This window comes from Pteronotus mesoamericanus, unplaced genomic scaffold, assembly GCF_021234165.1.
Source record: "Pteronotus mesoamericanus isolate MK-2021 breed Mesoamerican mustached bat unplaced genomic scaffold, CSHL_Meso_final contig_74, whole genome shotgun sequence".
Taxonomy (NCBI): domain Eukaryota; kingdom Metazoa; phylum Chordata; class Mammalia; order Chiroptera; family Mormoopidae; genus Pteronotus; species Pteronotus mesoamericanus.
In genome coordinates, this window is record NW_026555247.1 from 26,371,608 (window position 1) to 26,392,627 (window position 21,020).

Genomic DNA, 21,020 nt, shown 5'->3' on the forward strand with positions numbered 1-21,020 from the left:
TCCTTTGAGTTTTGACAAATATATAATGACATGACATGATACTACTATAGTATCATACAGAATGGACTTAGTGCCCTAAAAGTCCCCTGTGCTCTCCCTATTAATCCCTCTCTACCCCTTAACCCCTGCAACTACTGATCTTTTCACTGATTTCCCAAAATGTCATATAATTGAAATCATACTATGTAGCCATTTCAGATTCATTTCTTTCACTTAGTAATATGCATTTAAGTTTCCTCTATGTCTTTTCTTGGTTTGACAGCTCATTTCCTTTTAGCAGTGAATAATATTCTGTTGTCTGGATGCACCAGTTTATTTATTCATTCACCTACTGAAGGACATCTGGTTGCTTCCAAGCTTTGGAAACTATGAATAAAGCTGCCATAAAAATTCATTGCAGGTTTTGTGTGGACATAAGTTTTCAGCTCCTTTGGATGAATGCGAGGAGAGCTGGATCATATGGTAAGATTGTGTTTAGTTTTGTGAGAAACTGCCACACTGTCTTCCCAAGTGACAGTACCATTTTGCCTTCCAACTAGCAAAGAATGGGAATTCCTATTGTTCCACATCCTTGCCAGCATTTGGTGTTGTCAGTGTTCTGGATTTGGACCATTCTAATATGTTTCTGGTATCTCATTGTTTTTTAATTTGCACTTCCCTGATGACTTATGATGTGGAGCATCTTTTCATATGGCTATTTGCCATCTGCATATCATCTTTGGTAAGATGTCTGTTCAGGTCTTTTGCCTATTTCTTAATTGGATTTGAGTTAATTAATTTGGTTTCTTATTGTTGAGTTTTAAGTTTCCAGATATATTTTAGACAGAAGTCCTTCATCAGATATGTTTTAGCAATTTTTTTCTCCCAGTGTGTCTTTTTATTTTCTTGACAGTATCTTTCATAGAGTAGAAGTTTGTAATATTAATAAAGTCCAGCTTGTCAATTTTTTTTGTGGCTTGTGAAACATACAGTCCATGAAGAAAATAAATCCCATTGGGTTTATCATTGTTTTATAGATTATTGAATTTGATATGGCAATTGTTAAGAATTTTTGCATTTATGTTCATGAGAGATATTCAGCCACATTAAGATAGAAGATACATATTATAAAAGGGGAAAAGGCTATTCTTCTAGAATAAAATATATCCTAATCTGCCTCAATAAAGTTTTCACTCCAAAGTGTTCCTTCTTTCCACATCTGCCATTCTAGTGTCTTCCAAGGACCCCTTATGACCTACCCTGACTTTCAGACTTTAAGTTAACACATGAAGGCTTATTAAACAGCCACACCCATAAGCAATGGGCCTTTGGAAGACCCTCCCATGCTGCATCATTTGTATGCTGGGACAGACAGAGAACAGGAGTTTATAACTTTATTTTTATTCTATTTCAATTATAAAAAATACTGATCATTTTCCATAACTGTGACACTAAATAGTTACTAAAAACACAACCATGTAGAGAGACTTGGCCTCTACCTCCAAGAAAAATCTGTAACTAGCAGACACTCTGTAACTGATAGAATTCCACATAGTTAAGGTTCAAGTAATCCTATGGGTTTCTACTTACAGTCATCCTTGTAGTAGGCATCAAAGAATAATTTTTGTTCACTAGATGGATGGCAGGATGAATACATACATACATACGCATACATACATAGTTGAATGTATGAATAAATGGTCCTTTCTCTACTAAACCCATGAGGATTCCTCATTTACCAATGAAGCATCCAGAGATGGCCTCAAAAATTGGACCCAGAAAGTAGCCCAAAGGGATCAGCACAGGTGAAAATAGGTTATTACTCCTCATTGCCTAATGATGGGACTACAACATTAAAATTTCAGCAGGAGTTTTCAGAATTACAGATGATCCTCAGGCTCCATCTCTAGAGATTCTGACTCAGTGAAGGTGGTATAAATCCTCAGTATCTGGGTTTTTTTTTTTTTTAAGCTTCTGGGATTATTCTGATGCTCAATTGAGTCTGAGAGCCTTTGGGACAGATTTCCAGGTTTGGGGTCATTCCAGCTGGAAAGGGTAAGGAAACCACACAGATCCAGGCCAAGAGTCAGCAAAAGGAAGACAGAAAACTTGCTCACAAGGCTCATCCAGAGCAGAAAACAGGGCCCCATGTATCCTTTCAATATAGAGACAGAATTGGTCCTCAGGTTTGAAGTAGACCTTGATCGGCTGGTGAAAGTTGTTGATGACTTAATAGTTTACTGAAGGAACATGGCTCTCTGAGTACTTAATGCTAACACCATACCTTTCACCCAGGGTTCCCCATCAAATCTCATGGTGCAACTCCCTCTGTGAAGAAATGAATCTCTGGAAGAGAGAGAAAGCATCTCATACTTGCACAGTAGAAAGTACTGCGGACATGTGTGGCCGTCACTACAGTGATTATCTCCTCCATTGAACCCTAAAAGGTCAGCACCATTGACTTCAATCAGTTTAACTCATCCTTTTCTGGTCACCGGCACGCCCTGAGGCCGTCCAAAGCTGGTGCAGCCTTCACTCTGGTTTTCTTTCACTGATATCCGTCCCTGCCCTGGCTCCACAAAATCCAGCCACAGCTGCAAGCTAGGAACCCTCTCATGAGAGAAAAGCGTGCCCTTCGACTTCACGTAAGAATGTACAAAAAAAAAAAAGAATTCAATCAGTATTATAGAATATTACACTTGTAATTTATGTAATTTTCTCTTTTTTATTAATTTGAGAGAAAGAAAGAGAGAGAGAGAAACATTGATTTATTGTTCCACTTATTTATGCATTCATTGGTTTATTCTTGCATGTGCTCTGACTGGGTATCAAACCCACAACCTTGGCATATCTGTTTGACACTCTAACCAACTGAATTATCCAGCCAGGTAATCCAAAGAATCCTATATAATTTTATTAACCAATATGACCCCAATAAAGTCAATAAAAAATTTTTTAAAGAATTCAAAAAGTACAGTACATAGAAGCCATTGGCTTTATTTATCCCTAATGTGTAAAAATTCAGTCTGACTTGGAAAAACAAAGTATATTTTTGAGATGAAGACACAGCATTGGACTATGTTGTCCTTTATGAAAACCTATTCTATTGAAACTGAACTCTTCCCACTGCTATGAGGGCATAATCATTCATTCACATTACCAAAATAAAAAATCCACCCTTTACAAAGTGATGCACCAGGCTCCTTGAAACATGGGGCTCTTCCTCACTTTTCAGGAGCAGAGTTACTGCATAACATGAGGGACACCTGGATATTTTTATGGACACCGTGAGCTCACTTATGTCTTCATTTATAATATGAAGAGCCCTTGAAAGGAACAAAACTGCATCTGGCTAAGTAGTCTCCAAGGTAAGAATTACTGAGTCACATAAGCTGACTTTGTCCCTGTTATCCTGAAGCATAACGGATCGGATGCAGACCCTGCGCCTCCTTGGAGTACCATCCCTGACTTCCTTCCCACGGCTCTGTCTCTCTCCTGCACCATGGTGCTGCCACTGCTTGTAACGACCGCCCCCCCTCCCCCAGGCTGGCAGGAATCCAGGCTAGGCCCCAGGCCACATGGCCAGCAGGAATCACGTGCCGTGCTAGGTGTCCTCCACTCCTAGACTTGGCTAAAAAGCCACACTCATTGCATGGCCTCTACCTTCCAAGCAGCTACAGTGGAGCCAGATAATGTAACATAGAAAAGTGCGCATCTGCTAGGGAGCGGAAGATGGAAGGGGGCATCATAATTTCCTCTCCTTTCTCCCTTTTGTGGACTGCCCTGAGGACTAGATTTTCCTTGAAATTCTTTTGGGGAAAATCTGACATGCAGTACAAACGCGCAGGCCAGTTGAGTCTTTTCATGGCTTGTTGTGAAGCAGTGGCCAGCACAGTGACATATTGCAGTTTCACGTTTCAGTGCAGTGACATATTGCATAGCTTCACTGTCCATTTCTCTTCACCCTCATCTCCCTGGTCTTCCGCTTTGCAATACAACATCAGCACTCTGATCACCGCTTAATGCTCTGCTTTCTAGAAGCCACAGGCTAAAACAATTATCCAAGACTGGTTCTAGGGAACAATCCTCAAGACGGAATTAGGGAGTTGTATGGTCCACCGGCCTGAAAGTAATAGGTGCTGCATTTCTGGTGGTAGACGGAATGGGAATCATCCTCTGCCATTTGATAGACTCATGATTTCTTCAACTTCCGCTCTAGTTAATTGGGATAAAGTGCAAGTGGAAGGAGGCCAAGGCATTGGGAGATCAAGTGGTCACAACATCCAGCCAATATAGAAACAGTGCTAATTACAAGGCCCGTGGATTAGGATGGATCATTGTGACAGCAGTAAAGACATTTAAATAAATAATAGGCTCAAGGAAGTCAGTTTAAGGTATGATCTAAAATCCAGATAACCTCTATGGCAGTAGAAAGGAGGTCTTTCTTTCCTGCCACCCAAGAGAAGGCTGTGCTGACTATCAGGGCCGGGATCTGATTCTAAGGGTTCCAGAGCTGCTGTAAAGATGAAATACAGGGCCTTGGCAAATAGTCAACGTCAGGTCAGAGGCCTGATAGAGAAAGCGTGGGACTCTGGGTCCTGGGATGGAGACATTTCCATGAATGAACCTGAGCACCTTGAAACTCTAGATGCCCAAAGAAGCAGCACCTTCCCCTTAGCCAGAGGGAACCAGACTCTCTTTGCCTGGAGAATGTGTAATGATCTTACCTGAAGCAGCTTCTTCACAGGATGACGTTTGCCTTCCCAAAGACAAGCTAACCTGCCCCAACTCTCATTGTCTACTGACTGATAGTCCAAGTCAGGTCTCAGCAAGCTCAGATGCAGAAGCAAAGTCGCTTTCAGGAAGGAATGTTCTAGATAGGAAAGAGCTTTCAAAACCTGGCAAGAACTTGGGAACATAAACAGAAGTGAACATTGAAGGTGCTAGCCCAAGACAGGGGCAGATTAGATGGCTGGATAGAGGGGAATTCATCGACACGGTTAATACATTCAGAACATACTTTAAGTTGTGTTAAGAACACCTGAATAGTTTGCTGGGCTGGCTACTTGCTGCCTGGACTCCACAAGGGGCTACAGTAAACCACATGGAGATGCCAGAATTGTCTTGGCCTAGAGTCAAAGGAGAAAGCAAAAGACTTTGGGAAGTGGGGATAGTAAGCATGGATTTACCACGTATGGTCTAAGAACTTAGCGCTGAGAGGTCATACTCTTCACTAAGGGAGTAAAAATGCATTGGTGAGGAAGATGTCAGCATTGTGGCAAAGTGCAGTAGTGGCTTTCACAGGCACAGCGAGCATAACATCACTCAATAGGTAGCAAGATGGAGTGACAGTCGGGGCTCCTTGAGCCACAGGGACCTATGGCAGTAATGAATAGGTTATGGTGTCTTAGGAGTGGCATAGATGGACAACCAGTCTGAGCGCTATTATTTTTGTATCAACTGAAATCGAGCCAGATCGGAGCCAGGGTCAGCGCCCATTTTCTGAAGGGCAGTGCAGCAGGGCCTTACTATACACCCTGCCTTCCCCAGCCCTGCTTTGTGGTCACCTTTTTATTATAAAGAAACCCTCATTGGAATTCACACTTCTGAGAACAAGACCAAAAACCTCTTCCAAACACTCTTTGCCTGCACGTATTTAAGCACTGGGTTTAGGCACAAGCATAAGTGAAGCCGTGTGAGCACAAGTTTTGTTATTAACAGAATTCTGCTGCTTTTGGGATAAAGATGATGAAGAGGTCACAGAGGGTGACCAAAGCTACAGTATTCCACTCTGCACTATTCAGAGTCAAACTTTGCCTCTTTCCAAGACTGTGTGAGCAGCCTATGAAGTAGGTGGGGGGGGGGGGGGGCGGGGGGGGGGGCCGGTGGGGAGGCATTTCAGGAATAAGCTTCTACAATCTCTTTCAACTTCCTTAATAGCTGCGCCCTCTCGTGGTGATGAATTTAATCTCTCTGTCTATGCCCAGCCTTAGGAGGAACAGTGGAAATGCTCACGGTACAGCATGGGAACCTCACCCTCGTGAAAGATCTAGGTAATCACTTCCACACACACAGACTCTTTAGGGAAGACCACGCTGGTGCATGTGTAGCCCAATGGCAGGGACATCAGGGAACTCTCCCTGGAGGCAGATGAGAGCCATGATGAGGATCTGCCTACCAGAGAGGGGTTGGCAGGAATGGAGAGGAACAAGATTTTTCAATGGGGGAAAAACACACGATTGGAAAGTGAACTCAAATGAGAGGAAAGAGGCAAAACAGTGAAAGAACAGTCTAGGGACCCTGTCCTGATTCTAGACCACCGGCTACATCCAGACTACTTTTCCCCTCAGAGACGAAAACAGCGCACGACTCTGCTGGGCAGTCAGAAGTCAGACCCTCCCTCTCCCGTCCTGCTGCTTTCCCTCCTCTGTCTCCTTCCCGAGTCCCCCGCCCTGACCCCTGCCCTGGCCAGAGAGGCTGGCCAACTAATTCCCAGGCAAAGAAATGGCAGAGATGATAATATCTGAAACCTGGTACCCACTGCTGCAACGTCTGAGGCCTCCTCCCCTCCACCCACAGAGATTCACTCCTTGAGAAGAGCTTTTTTCTGGGCTTCAGAGTAGAATGCAAGTAGATCTAGATCCTCAAAAAAGGAAAAACTGGATTAAGCAAAGATAAATAGCTTTCTGTAGTGCAGGACTTACAGAGCTTTAAATGCATGGGTACACTTAACGTGCTATGAAAAGCAGCTATAGGGGATTCTAGGAAGGCATTTCTGAATGCGCTATGAGCATTGTAACCTACTTTTCAAAAGGCATCTTGAAAGATGTTCTTTAGAGCCCACCTGAGAAGCACTTCTTTAAAAAACTAGTAAGCTCATTCCTGTTAAGATCTTGGCTACCAGAGGGCAGGTCCTTATAACAGAAAGAGTGCTATTCTAGGTGCCAAGCTACCAGAATTTCCCCTCAGACCTCGCATTCTATGTGTGCTTTTGGTTAGTTCCCTTCATTTTGGGTGGGCTCCATTTCATTATCCGGAGAGTGAGAAGTTCGGAGAGACCTGTGTTTTCTAAACTATACCAGGGAGACTTGGGGCTTCAAGGAGGTATAATTTCCATAAATGAAGAAAAGAAAACAAGGCTTGGCTGGGGTGGCTCAGTGGATTGAGTGCTGGCCTGCAAACTGAAAGGTCACTGGTTCAATTCCCAGTCAGGGCATATGCCTGGGCTGTGGGCCAGGTCCCCATTTGGGACATGCAAGAAGCAACCGATCGATGTGTATTTCTTGCACATCGATGTTTCTCTCCCTTTCTTTCTCCCTCCTTTCCCCTGTCTCTAAAATATAAATAAATAAAATCTTTTTTTTTTAAAGAAAATATGAGGTCCTGAGAGAATTCTTTCATCTCTTTTAGCCTGTTTTATATCGAAGATTTACCAAAGATTTCATTTGAAAAAAATAATTTATTTGCTAGAACTGGTTGAAAACCTCTAGAATATTTGATCTGAATGGACAATTCCAGGCATATATAGTTGTACAAGTATAAGAACTAGGATTCAAGTAGAACAGCCTGAAATAAGATTTACCAGTGTGGATGGTTGCTGGCTGCAGAATATGGCCAGGCCACAAGACTTAGCGGAATTTTTTGGACCAGGTCATTCTGCCCACGGCCATTATGAAAGAGAATGGATGTGACTACACCAGAAGCTCTTCCCAGACACACTTGGGGGAAGCAGGGACTATCCAGGACAGGAGGCCTTGTGGCTGAAACTGTCTCTCCCTGGGTCATGGCCGCAGCCTCTTCCTTTCCTGTCTCCCAGCTCACCCCTCCTGCTCAGTCCACAGTGTTATCACATGATCTTCCTCAAACAGCCCCTTTTTGCTACTCAGTTGCCTATGAACCTACAGAATGTGCTGCAACCTTCACAGAAGCTCCATGGCGGGCTGTCAGTGGCATTGTATACTAGACAGCTGCAATCTCCACAGCGAGCTAGCAGAGAAAATAAGGCTTTGGGGTCAAACCAAAACTGAAATTACCCCATCCTTCAAAATAAATGACATGAAAGCCTTACCCATCAAAGCTGCAGGCTTCAACAAAGGCAGAATTTAGAGAGAAATGCATCACTTTACATCCACATATATTAGAAAATTAAAACGAGAATCAATGAACTAAGAATGTAACTAAAGGACTATGTGGTCACTGTGGCAGTTTAGTTTTATTTCTTATCCCCACCCGAGGATACGCTTACTGATTTTTAGAGAGAGAAGAAGGGGGAGGGAGGGAGAGAGAGACAGAGAGTGTTCGGCTGCCTCCTGTACGCACCCTGACCAGGGATTGAACCTACAACCTTTTGGTGTGTGCAATGATGCTCCAGCTAACTGAACCACACAGCACAGTGACAGTTTAGTTTTTTAATCTCCTTATAACCCCTCTTGACAACCAAGCAGATCAGATAAGAAATCCCTTCCAAAAATAAAACAACAGAAATCAACAACAACATACAGAATCTCTTCAACCAAACTAGGTGACAGGAAACCCACCAAACCCTGGGATATGCATAAATGCATCAAACCAGCCCCATCAGGACTTGGCAACAAAAATGAAAAAGTTACTCCCAGATGCCCACCTCCAGCAGGAAATGGCGACGCCCTGGGCAGAAACCTGGTCCCACAGACCTGAGAGCATCCTGTGTAGGGAAGAAAAGCCCCACAGGCTGCAAGTCGTGGGGACAGCAGAAATAACTGCGCGAAGGCATGGGCAGAACAGGCAGGGGCTCTGTTTACATCCTTGGAAATCTCAGACAGAGCCGGCGATCAGCGCAGTCTAGAAGGAAAGAGCCTCACATTGAGGGAGAATTCCTGGGAACGGAAACCAAAGTGAGCAGGGCAGGAGCCGTATGAGTAAGTGCAAGAGAAGCTTAGATGATCGGTGAGGAAAGGCTCCATGGAAGAAGGTCTCAGAAAATACCAAATGCAACGCGCAGATCAGAAAACATGTGCCAGAAGGCTAGGCCTGCAGCACTCTAGGGCTGGGATCAGACCTTTCTTTCAGAGACAAAGAAGTGGCTACAGAGACAGGCCTTATTTTGAGTCATTAAATATAACTCCACCAACAGAAAAGTGACCTTGAGCCTTGAGCTGGGAAAAACGCCCTGGCCCATCGCTTCCCAAACTTCCTCCCACTCCCAGCTGGTGCCTCCTCCCACAGGCCTGGCAAAGCCTTCTGCGTTAAACACGAGGGAAAACAGAAGTGCCGCTCAGCTCCGCACCAAGTTCCTTTTCCAAAGATGAAAATGAAACAGAGCACCCTGGGGCTACAGTAGATGCTTTTAGTGCCCTGTGTCATGTGCCCTTGGCCACCTCGAATTTCAGCCTCAGCTGCAAAGGGCAGCGAGACACACGGGCTCTGACCCAGCCCGCCCGGGCAGCGCCCCTCCACAGCGGGGCACTCTGCCCCTTTTCGCTTTCTGCCCTGGGCTTTCTCCGGTGCCCCAGGAGCCCTCGAGCTTACGTGTAAGAGCAACGTCCGTGCAGGGAAGTGGCTGTCCTTCAGAGTGACTCACATGTAGGGCTATAATGCATGTGGACCCATAAATGGGGCCCAAGCTTTTGCTTCCTCTTTAGCTAACTGTAAGGAACTTTCCATGAGGTCGGAGTCATATATTGAGGAAGAGGAAGAATGCAGTAAGTTTAGAGAAAGCTGAGCTATCTGCTCTTGCCACTTACTTGTATCTTCTGGACCTGAGTGAGCCCTTGAACAACGCAGGTTTAAACTGCATGGGTCCACATATGCTCAGCTTTTTTTCAATAAATAGTCGGCCCTTCATATCCATGGGTTTCAAATCCGCAGATTCAACCAACCACTGATGGAAACATTATTATTGCGTTCCCAAATGCAGATTCCCAACTGTGGGTTAAAAATACTCTTTTTGATCTGCATTTGGCTGAATCCCTGGGTGTGAATGGCCAAATGTAGTTAAGCATTTGGGGAGTCAAAAGTTGTACTTGGATTTCAACTGTGTAGGGGACGGCGAGTTCCCCTAACCCCCTGCCCCACAACCACATTGTTTAAGAGTCAGTTGTATATCATTTCTATTGGATACTAGACTGTTGCTGCACATACCCAACTCTATGGTTTTGTGATTCTGATGGTAAGCTATGGCCTATGGTCATTTTCCATCTCAGGCACAGGCTTTCTGTCCCTAACAAGGCCAAGTCGTGAACCAGAAACTTTCTCAAACTAAGAATTTGCAGATGTGCAAAGACTTGTTCAAAAATCCTAGTGGCTTGTGCCATAATTCTCCTATTGTACTTTCTAGAGACTCCAGAGAGAATCCCTGTTTGCCACAGATACTGTGGGTATCGTTGTGCCTGCTGGGTCATAGGCCCACATGACTGAGCAGCTTTTTCTATAGCCTGGACTTGCTGAAGAAGTTAGTCTTGCTCTGGCTCCGACTTGAAACTGCAAACAAGGTATTAACTCAGACTTCCTGTTGACAGCTAAGTCTTTGATCTGATGTGTTACTACTATCCCATTGGAAAATAACACCACCGTGACTTCTTGCACTGACTTCTCATGCAGCAGGCATTCAGTAATGTCAACTACGTAGGGCTCTGCTAGCCTTTCATGTGTTTCTCCACACAGTGCCACCTGATAACCTACCTGTAAGGCGTCTCAGCAGCATTTTCAATTCTAGTGTGAAGAGCTATAACAGACAAGTTGTGGCCTTTCAAGACTTCATCATATCTGCATTTGAAATATTCAATTCCTTTGTCTTAAAATCTGAATGATGGGTCTCAAAATTGTGCCACAAATTACATGATGCCGTAGTACTATTCAAAAATTTTGTTTGTTGTGTAAGACACAGTAAATTATAAATATCTATAAAGCTGAAGGAAAAATAGTTTTCCTACATTCATTTTTTAGTTACATTTCACCTAGTTTCTTTGGCATACATTCCTTTCTCCCATGACTCAGAGAACAATGTGGTATTACAGTCTCATCTTTTTCATCTTCTTTAAATGTACAAAGTATGGCTGTGGGCTGAAAAGAGTTTTCTAATCTTTCTTTTTAAGCCAATGATCCATCCTCAAATACAAGAAAACATGTGGTGAGAACTTTTTTTAGAGTAAAATATAATTAAATTATGAAATTATAAATAGTTTAGGTAACATTTAAAAATTTAGAAAAGTTTTCCAAAAAGTCTAAAAATATTATTACAAAACAAGACAAGAGAGTACTTGCTTCTTGTGGTTCTGTATAGAGGCAAAGAAAACTTTGGGATTTCAAAACAATGATTTATTATACAATACAGAATTTACAAAAATTAAGCAAGTATAACCAAAGGAAGGTAGTAAGAGAAGTCCTAAAAATAAGCTGAGTTAATCTATGGAAAAGCAATATTTATGCTTTAATCCTGCTACTTAAAAATTTCCAGAAAACACAAGAATATACAAGCACACATTCCATTATCTGTCAGGGTGATATTCATACAATGGAATATTATGCAGCAGTGAAAATAAAAAAGGCCTACACATATCAACAAGAGCATCTCAGAAAGTCAGCATTCACTGGGAAAAACCACAAGTCAGAAGGATATATACATATTCTATGATATATTTATATAAAGTGTTTAAATACATAATTCTTCCATATGTTTTTCCGGAATACATATGTATATAGTAATGGTGTAAATGCATGCATTGGAAGGATAAACACTAAATTTAGGATTGTAGTTTCCTTTGTGAAGTATGAAGAGAAATGCAATTAAGGAAAGGCCAGAAAACTTGAACTATTTTTGTTATTTTACTTCCTAAGATTAATGTAATGTTTTCTAAATCTTTTTGCATGTTTTATATATATCATAATAATTTTTTTATAAAAAGAGACTGGGTCCTGGGCCACACTCCTGGATCAAGGCTTTCTGAGTTATATGAGCCAACACAACCTCATGATCAATTCAGTCAGCAGAAGTACGATCTTTTGTTACCCACTAAAGGCTCCTAAGGGATTGGGTCTCCTCGGTGAGGCCTTACCTAACCACTGTGGCTCTCAGATGAGCTTCTCATTCCGCTTCTATAAGCTGTGGTGACTTCCACCTGGCCCAGTACTGTGTAGAGTTATTCCCCAATTATTTCACATACACTTACTTACCATAAAATAATAACAACTACAACAGTATCTACCATTTCTTGGGTGCTGTGTGTGTGTGCCAATATGGCCCTTAACTTTCCACAACCATTGTTTGCTTGCTTAATCCTCACTTGAGATATATTTATTGAGTCCAGAGAGAGAGAGAGAGAAACATCAATGTGAGAGAAACATCAGTTGGTTGCCTCCCGTACGTGCCCCAATCTGGGGACTGAACTCAAAACCTAGGCGGGAATTGAACCCATGACCTTTCGATTTACAGGGATGATGCGCCAACCAACTGAGCCACACTGGTGAAAGATGCAATGACTTTTTTATAAACCAACCTCACAGCAACCCTGACAGTTAAGTGTTACTAACTCCATTTTGTAAACCAGGAAACTAGAGCTCAGAGATGCTAAATGACTCACTCAAGATCACACAATGAAAAATTCTACACCCATTCATTTCCTGCCAGCTCTTCAAAGGTCTCTCCCGTGTCTCCCAAGACCTGAGGCTGGATCCAACAGTGCCGGCCCATACGGTGACAGACTGGCCCCAGGAGCTTTGTTCTGATGGAACCGAGCATTGTGACAAGACCAGCGGCAATGTGGATGATCAGGCTTCCTACTAGTGCAGGCGGCCTTGAAGTGGCCCCTGAGCCCTGTGGCCCCCAGTGCGGGGACAGCGGCTATAGCTGTACTGCCCACCAGGCCCCCACCTATCATCCGTCACAGGCAGTCAAAATTGCCTGAGCATTTGCTACCAGGTCCCACTAGATGTCCCTGTTACTTTATTTTTCTGGTATCGGAAGGAGAACCAAAGCCATGCACAACTATTTGAAGCCAGTTAAATGGGCTGCCTGGAATTCTGTGGTCTTCAAAGAAATCATGCTTCTGCGGCCACAGCTGTGGGCATGAGAGGGCAGAGAGAAGAGAACTCCCGTTAATTGGAGGCCCTCTGCGTGTCAGCCAGTTTGCATACCTTAACGTTCATCATAGCCAGCACTTAGATAAAACTTGGTATGTACAAAGCACTGTTGTAGGCTCTTTACAAATATTAACTCACTCAGGCCTCACTACCACACAGGAGATAAGTAAGGAAAAGTAACTTCCCCAGGATCACACAGCTAGTGAGTGGTCATTTGGATCAGTTCATCCTCACACAACCCTGTCAGATAGATGTTCACATTTGTATTTTGTAGATGAGGAAATCAGGCTCAGGAAATTTAAAAGGCCCAAATTTGCACAGCTAGACAGTGACAGAAGCAGGATTTAAATCTAGGTCTACTTGACTCAAAATATAAGATTTGGCCCCTTTCCTGAGAGGGAGAGAACACTAGTTCACAGGGAGGGTCCTGTGTTCTCAGCCCCACACGGGCCTGGACACAGCCTTCTGGACCCCAGAAAGGACTGGGCAGCCCACCCTTCACTGTAGACAGGGTTGAGCTGTTCTGCACAGTTTCAGGAATTGCTTCAAAGGAAACAGAGGAGCAAGAAGTCTGTCATCTTACCTGCACTCCACCTCCCGACCCCAGCCTACAGAAAGGAGATGTCCCACCCCAGCCCAGGAGGATGAGGGAGGCTTGTCTTAGGGTGGCACCAGGGTCCGGGTCAGTGCTAGCAGGGTTGTGACCGGGGCGGGGGGCGGTGTGAGGGGATCTACAGAAAGCCTCATAATTGCTCCCTTCACCCAGCTTTTAACTGTTGCCTAAATGTTTGTATTTTGCTTAAGGCGCTGGCCTCTGTTAAAATACAAATACCACCTGTGGTCATCTTAGCGCCATTCACCGGAAAGTCCTCGTTGTTCATCCACTAGGATGGCACACCCCTGCCGCCGTGGAGTTATGTGTGGCCACGTGATTGCCGTGGATGCTGAAACGTGAGTGGGCATAATGTGAGTCACTTCCAGCCGGAGCTTTGCCAGCCGGCACAGTTCTGCACGCTCTCTCCTTCCCTCTGTCTCTGTGACCAGCAGCGCTCTAGGGAGAGTCAGCTCTAGTAGGCTGGGCCTGGGGGAAGATGTCAACTCGGTGGACACGTGGTGTCAGTGTACATACCTCTGCGGGATGGTATACTCCAGTCCACCCTGCCTGGTACACCGGCAGGGCACACGAATCCAGTTGTCAGCCAGTAACACCTCAGTGGGAGTTTTCACAGAGCCAGGACTTTGGGAAAACCAGAGCTTTACTGGAAAGGAAAAAAGGGAAGAAAAAATATCTCCACACACAGTCCCCCATAATACAGCCTTCCGGTGCATACATGTCTCTCACATCTAAAGGTGAAATCTAATTTTCCTGACCTTGAACCTGGGCTGATTGCAGTAACTCACTTGGCCAGTACAGGGAGGCAGATATGATGTTCCAGAGCAGCCAAGGCTGGTTTCTAAGGATGCTGCATCTCATGGAAATTTTACTGCCTGACTTGCTCCTTTATTCCTTCCCCCATCACTTACTGTGGCAACTTAAGTGAAGTACTTAGATTCAGAGTCTCAGTTTCTCCATCTGTGAAGAGGGAAGCATGGTCCCCACAGCACAGGGTTATTGTGAGGAGTGAGATGCACTGAGAGTATGGAGGGCAGTCTGGACCCATTAGACACTCAATGAACATGCACTTGATCGTTCGTTTCTTCCTGCCACCACAGGAGGAAAAGCTGTCATGTTTCCTCCTGAGGACCTTAGACTGCACTTTATCTCTCTGCCTAGTCTAGAAGCACCACACTGAACAAAGTTTCTCAAGTGACTGCTGAAACAGTGTTCTCCCTCACATCTTACGGCGACATTGGTGAGGGAATGATTTAAAAGATGTTTCCACTCTCTGTCCCTCTTCCCCCATCTCTCTCTTTTAGGAAAACCATGCCCGACCTGAATCAGAGACCACAGGGAGGCTCCCCGCCCAGCCTGATCTTTCCTCTGCTCCTTCTGAGTTTTCCCAGCCTCTTTTTCCCAAGAAAATAGACAGATCTCCTTCACTCCTAACTCCTGAGGGCTCTTCAAAAGAAGTGAGTAGAACCTGAGAGAATGAATAGAGCATTGGAAAGAGATCGAGGATGTGCTCGTTGGTTTCATGTGTCAACTTGACCGTGCAAAGGGATGCTCAGAGAGCTGCTGAAACATCATTTCTGGGTTTGTGTGTGAGGGTGTTTCTGGAAGAGATCAGCATTTGCATTGGTGAGAAAAGCGGACTGCCGCCGCCAGTGGGAGTGGGCTTCAGCTAATCCACAGAGGGTCCAACCAGAACAAAAAGCTGGAAAGGGGGTGAATTCATTCTCTCTTCTTGAGCCGGGACATCCATCTTCTCCTGCCCTCAGACATCAGTGCTCCTAGTTCTCAGGCCTTTGACCTCAGACCGAATTTCATCACTGCATTTCCTGGTTCTTGTGCCTGCAGATGACAAATTGTGGGACTTCTTGGCCTCCATAACTACATGAACTGGTTCATGTAATAAATCTCCACATGGAGAGAAAGAGAGAGAGAGAGAATCTCCTAATCTGGAGAATCCTAATGCACGGGAGTTCCAGTGTTCAGTCCTGGTTCTTTCGTTCACTTTCTAATAACCAGAGTTGCCTAACTACAAGATGAGTTCATAGTAAGATCCCTGTTGCTAGAGGTATTCAAGCATAGTTTAGGAAACAGCCTAGGGAGGCCTTCAGTTCAACGAGTGAATGAATGACACAATAAACTTGGTCTTCATGGCACTAGAGAGCCGTAAGGAATGTTAAAGTATTTTACACTTGTTACAAGCCTTGTTCTAGACCTGGGCATGACACAAGCAAATGTTTATTTAGAAAGATTACAGCGGCAGTCGGTGGGGAATGGATTAGGGTGGGAGAGGCCTGGAGATTGGGAGACCTTTGGGAAAATATTGTGGTGATACAGGGAGACACTAAGAAGACCTGGATCGAGGTATTGCCCCTTCCAGCATCTAGCATATTCATTCATTTGACAAATATTTATCTAGCCCCTAACATAACTCAGGCAATATATTAGCATTGGAAATTATTACTGAGGACAAGAGGGGTATACACCATATTGTTTTGTTATTTAACTGTTTTAATTAACGTGCAGCTTAGCCAAATTAGAGTTTTCCTTTACATTTTGCTCAATAATCAGAAATTAAATTGAATTGAAATCATATGAGAATTGGCATAAATCCCACAGTTCTCCAGGCAGATAATTAAACCTGGGATCAAAGAGATAGATATAATCTGTCACTTGGGTCACAGGAAAAACTCCCATATCCCAGTTCCTAAATTACCCATGAGTGCCATCATATCATCGACTGAAGGAGACACAGTAACTCGGTCTGTGTGCTCGCTCCAAAGGTCCCAGGCACAAGTTCTGTGTGCAGAAGCTCAAGTCGGCTGAATGCTGTGGTCCCATATTCGCAGAACACCACTTCCCACTCCCAGCTGAAGTTCCCATAAATATTTAGGTGGAGACTGAAACTAACAGTTTCAGAGAAGATAGAGGAGAGAAGAAAGGGGCGGGGGTAAGGCTGGTAACAACAAAGGGGGGCAAAGGAGGAAAGAGCATTCTTCTTAGTGTTTCTAAAAATAACTCCGATCAAGCCACCTCATTCTAAGTTGTTCAACTAGAAATTTCTAGTTGAACTAGAGATCTCCTGCTGCCTTCATTCCAAGAGTCTTTTGGAAGATGGAACCCTTCACCTTGAATTGTATGACACTGCAGATGCAGAGCACCTCTTCCTAAGTCTCATGCAAGAAGGCTGTTTGCGGCAGTGTGGTCCACCTTGTGGTGTGGGTAGGTTAGCCTGGGGGTTACTGTTTGCCTGTGAGAGGAGAGGGGGCGGGACAAAAAAGATCAACAAAACCAACATGGTGGCACACTTGTCAACGGCTCTCGTTTTCAACTTCACTTTCCTTCAGCGTGCTCAGGCTGCTCGTTTCCACCTCAAGAGAACATGGGAACGAGTCTCGGCTCTCCACTAACAGGCTCTGGAGTCTCGGACACTCAACCTGTCTGGGTCTCAATTTCTTTACAGTATTGCAGGCCCACTTCCTCAGTGGTCGTGAGCATCCCAGGAGAGTGCCAGCCATAGAGTGCTTGGAAAAGTTGAGGGTGCGCTAAGAACACATGATATTGTTGGATGTGGGACCACCCGTTCCTCACCCGTTCCTACTCCTCACCTGTTCCTCCTCCAAACTGAGACTCCCACTCTGACACCCCCCCCCCAACTCATTCACCCGTTCGTTCATGCATTCAACAAAATTTTTTTAGTACTCACTATGTGCTAGGCATTATTCTAGGTACTGGGCTATCTCAGGAACATAATGTCACTTTTGCAGCTTATATTTTAGTGGGAGAGGATAAATAAGAAGCAAATAAACATAAAATATGTCAGGTGGTGATTAATAATATAGAGAAATTAATACAATGTGCTATGAAAACCTTAAGTCTAAATACTACTCTGGTAAAAGATACCACCTGTGCACACAGTGTGTGCCCGCTAAGAAGGAGTGGGAGGGAAGGGGGTACCGGGGATTGGAGCTGGAAGCACCATGTAAGTATCCGTGTATAAGTACAATTTGGTGGTAAGAATTGGGATGGAATTGTTCTGAATCTTGGAAGAACACAGAGTCCAAGACCTATTTATTCTATGATTCACTGTTCTGGCTTTGTCCGCACTGGGGCAGGGAGAGAGTCTAGATGAGGTGCCCCATGGGGCTCAATGGCAGATAACCTGATTGTGTTGGGGAGCCAGATGAGAAAGGAACTGGGGAATTGCAGCAGTCAGGACCCCTTCCCTCTCAGCACTGGGTAAAAGCAGAAAGGAGGAAGAGAGGGCACCTCCCTGAAATCTTACAGGTCTTCCTCACTCTCCTGCTCTCAGGCTCAGCTCCTCCCAGAGACAGACACTGGTCTTGAGACTCTGTAGGTCCAGTTGCCACGCTCTCTCCAAGAGGGGAAAGGGTGGACTTTCACCCTACTCTGGCCCTAGTCAGGCCTCTGTTCACCTGGGCTCGCCTGGATTGTGCCTCCAGTTTGGGAAGATGTAGCTTAGGAGAATTTCTGAATATAGTGCACCCTCCATATTTGGTAGCTATAATGATCGAGTTAGCCCTCTGACCTTCAGTCCTTGTGTGTAAATGGATATAATAGCTGCTACCTCCTAAGATAGATCATGTGTATAAGGATATATTGTGTGCCTCAGGCACTGTCCTAAGCACTTCACAAACATCATCACATTTATTTAACAAAACTGTAAGTACTATTATTATACCCAGCTCACAGATGAGAAATTTGAATAGTTAAAAAAAAAAAAACTGGCCCAAGGTCACACAGCTAGTAAGTTATAGAGCCAGGACTCAAAATCAGATTTATCTGTCTCCAAAGCTAGTGTGCTGGAACTAATGTTTATAAAATACCTCAGTCACAATAAGAATATCAGTTATCTAACAGCTGGGAGACAGGTCACCCCAAAACATAAGGGTTTAAGACAACCACCATTTATTTCACCCACAATTCCGCAGGTAAGGAACTTAAGTGAGTCTCACTTGGGAGGTTCTCGCTTTGCTGGGCTGCCTCGTGCGCCTGCGGTCAGTGGCAGGGTGGCTAAGCGGCTCTGCTTGCGTGAGTTGACTGGCTGTGGTTTGGAGAACCATGGCTCTCCTCCACATGGTTTCCCATCCTCCAGGAGGCCTGCGTGGGCTCTTTCCCATGACAGTGACCTAGGCTTGGAACCAGTACACTGTCATTTGTACCCCATTCTTCTGTTCCAAGTAAGTCATAAGCCAGCCCAGATGCAAGCAGTAGGGCAATCAGATCCACTTCCTGTTAAGAGGTGCTGCAAAGGACACACTGAGAGGGTGAGAAACGGGGAGGTGAGCAGAGCAATCAGTCTATCACAACGGGCAGTCAGTGATCAGCAGGCAGTGTTACTCTTTGATATTTGTGGACAATGTTTACCAGAGAAGCCCAGGTAATTGCTTTACTGTTACTACATATCCTAGAGAATTCTTACAGTAATCTGGGCTCTTTCAGCTACAAGGATGGCAGAGGCAGAACTGACCAGGAATCTTTCTCCATGTTTGGCTCGCATTTCCTCTGGGATGGCGTCCTTCTCTCACATCCTGAGGATGTGGCAGAAATGACCACAAGCAGCTCTAGGATCCCACTCTCTGCCACTCAAGCCCCAGGCTGAAAGACGATGTCTCTATTCCAACACCTTAAAGAAAGCGCTGAGGTGACGCCTGCTAGCTCAGGTGGTATCCCAGACTCATCTCAAAGGTCTTTGAAGTCACTGACTGACCAGGTCGGAGTCACAGCCTTGCTCCTGACAGAGGAGGGAAGGGTGTCCCCCAAAGAGGAAGGTCCCTGTTTGTTACCAAGAAAGGGAGAGAGGACACTGAGGAAGCCACTTAGTAGGGGTCAACTGCCTGCCTTTTCTTCTCACCCCTCCACAGAGGAACCTCTCCCTATGTCCCTAGAGTCCCTACATTGATCTAAAGTTTCTAGGTGAAAAGGCACTAGCTGGATCTTAAGTATTTTTTTATGTTAAAAAAGGGAATCTCTTTGAAGTGAAGCAATATTGCTTTTACATGCTAATTGTGAAATCCTAAATGAGAATTTTGTGAAAGGATCAAAATGAAAATTATTCAGACTAGAAAGTGCAAGGAAAACAAGAAAGAACAGGACAGGAAGTTGATAAGAAGAGAGGGAAACCTTCTGCATACAGGATATACTGGATGCTTTATTCCTGGTCTGGGGCGCATCCTGGAACAAAGTCTGTGCAGGAGCTGGAGAGAAAAGAGAATTCCTGGCTTCTGCCCTAGGGAGTCTTCTCACTTTTAATCTTGTGATTCCCACAGTTGTGACTCAGAGTAACTAGGGTTCCAGTCCTTGCTGCCCCGACTTACTAGCTACCTGATCTTGGTGGAGTGATATATAATTTACCATCTGAACCAGGATACCTTTAAAAGTGAAAGGGGATGTTATTAATGATTTCACAAGGGCAATATAATAATATGGTCATCCTCTCAAGTGAAATGATAAAAACTTATCTGTTTCAGTGGCACATAATAATAAGTAATAAGAAATCAAGAGAAGGTTGAGACTCCGAAGGGCAGCAATGGAAGAACTGGGAAGATCACCAAGAGCAAACCTGTGTCATTAGAGACTGAGGCCGAGACCATCGGCACCCGCGTCCTCCCAGTTCCCGTGTACGGATGCGAAGGTCGGGCATTGAAGAAGTCTGATAGAAAAAAAACACTTGATTCATTTGAAACATGGTGTTGGAGGAGAGCTCGATGGATACCCTGGACTGTCAGAAAAATGAACAAGTGGGTTCCAGAGCAAATTAAGGCTGAACATCGCTGTAGGCAAAATGACAAAACTGAAGCTGTCCTACTGCGGGCACATCAGGAGAAGGCAGGGTTCTTTGGAAAAGACAGAAATACTGGGAAAAAGAGAAGGCAGCTGGAAAAGAGGAAGACCAAATACAAGGTAGACTGACTCCGTAAGAGAAGCCACGTGAGACTGCAGGCGCTGAGCCGGGCTGGTGAGGCCAGGACGCGCGGACATTGCTCGCTCATAAAGTCGCCAGGAACTGGAGTCAACTCACCAGCGTGTAACATACTAATATTTAATAACACGAAAATACAACCTTTGTTCAGCATTTATTGTTAAATTATGCTCAGTTCTTTATGTACTCACGCTCATCCGATGGTGTGGGAATTATTACTATCCCCATTTGACAGATGAGAAAACTGAGGCTTGGAGAAGTTAATTAATTTTACCAAGATCTAGGGGACAATATGTTTTGGTTTTCCTGTAATTGCACAGTAATGCAACTGTAAAGAACCACTAGAATTTGAACATTCCAATGAGTATCCTTACTGGGAGTCCTCATCGTGAGTACTACACAGCTATCGAACGCTGCTCATGACTGAGCACA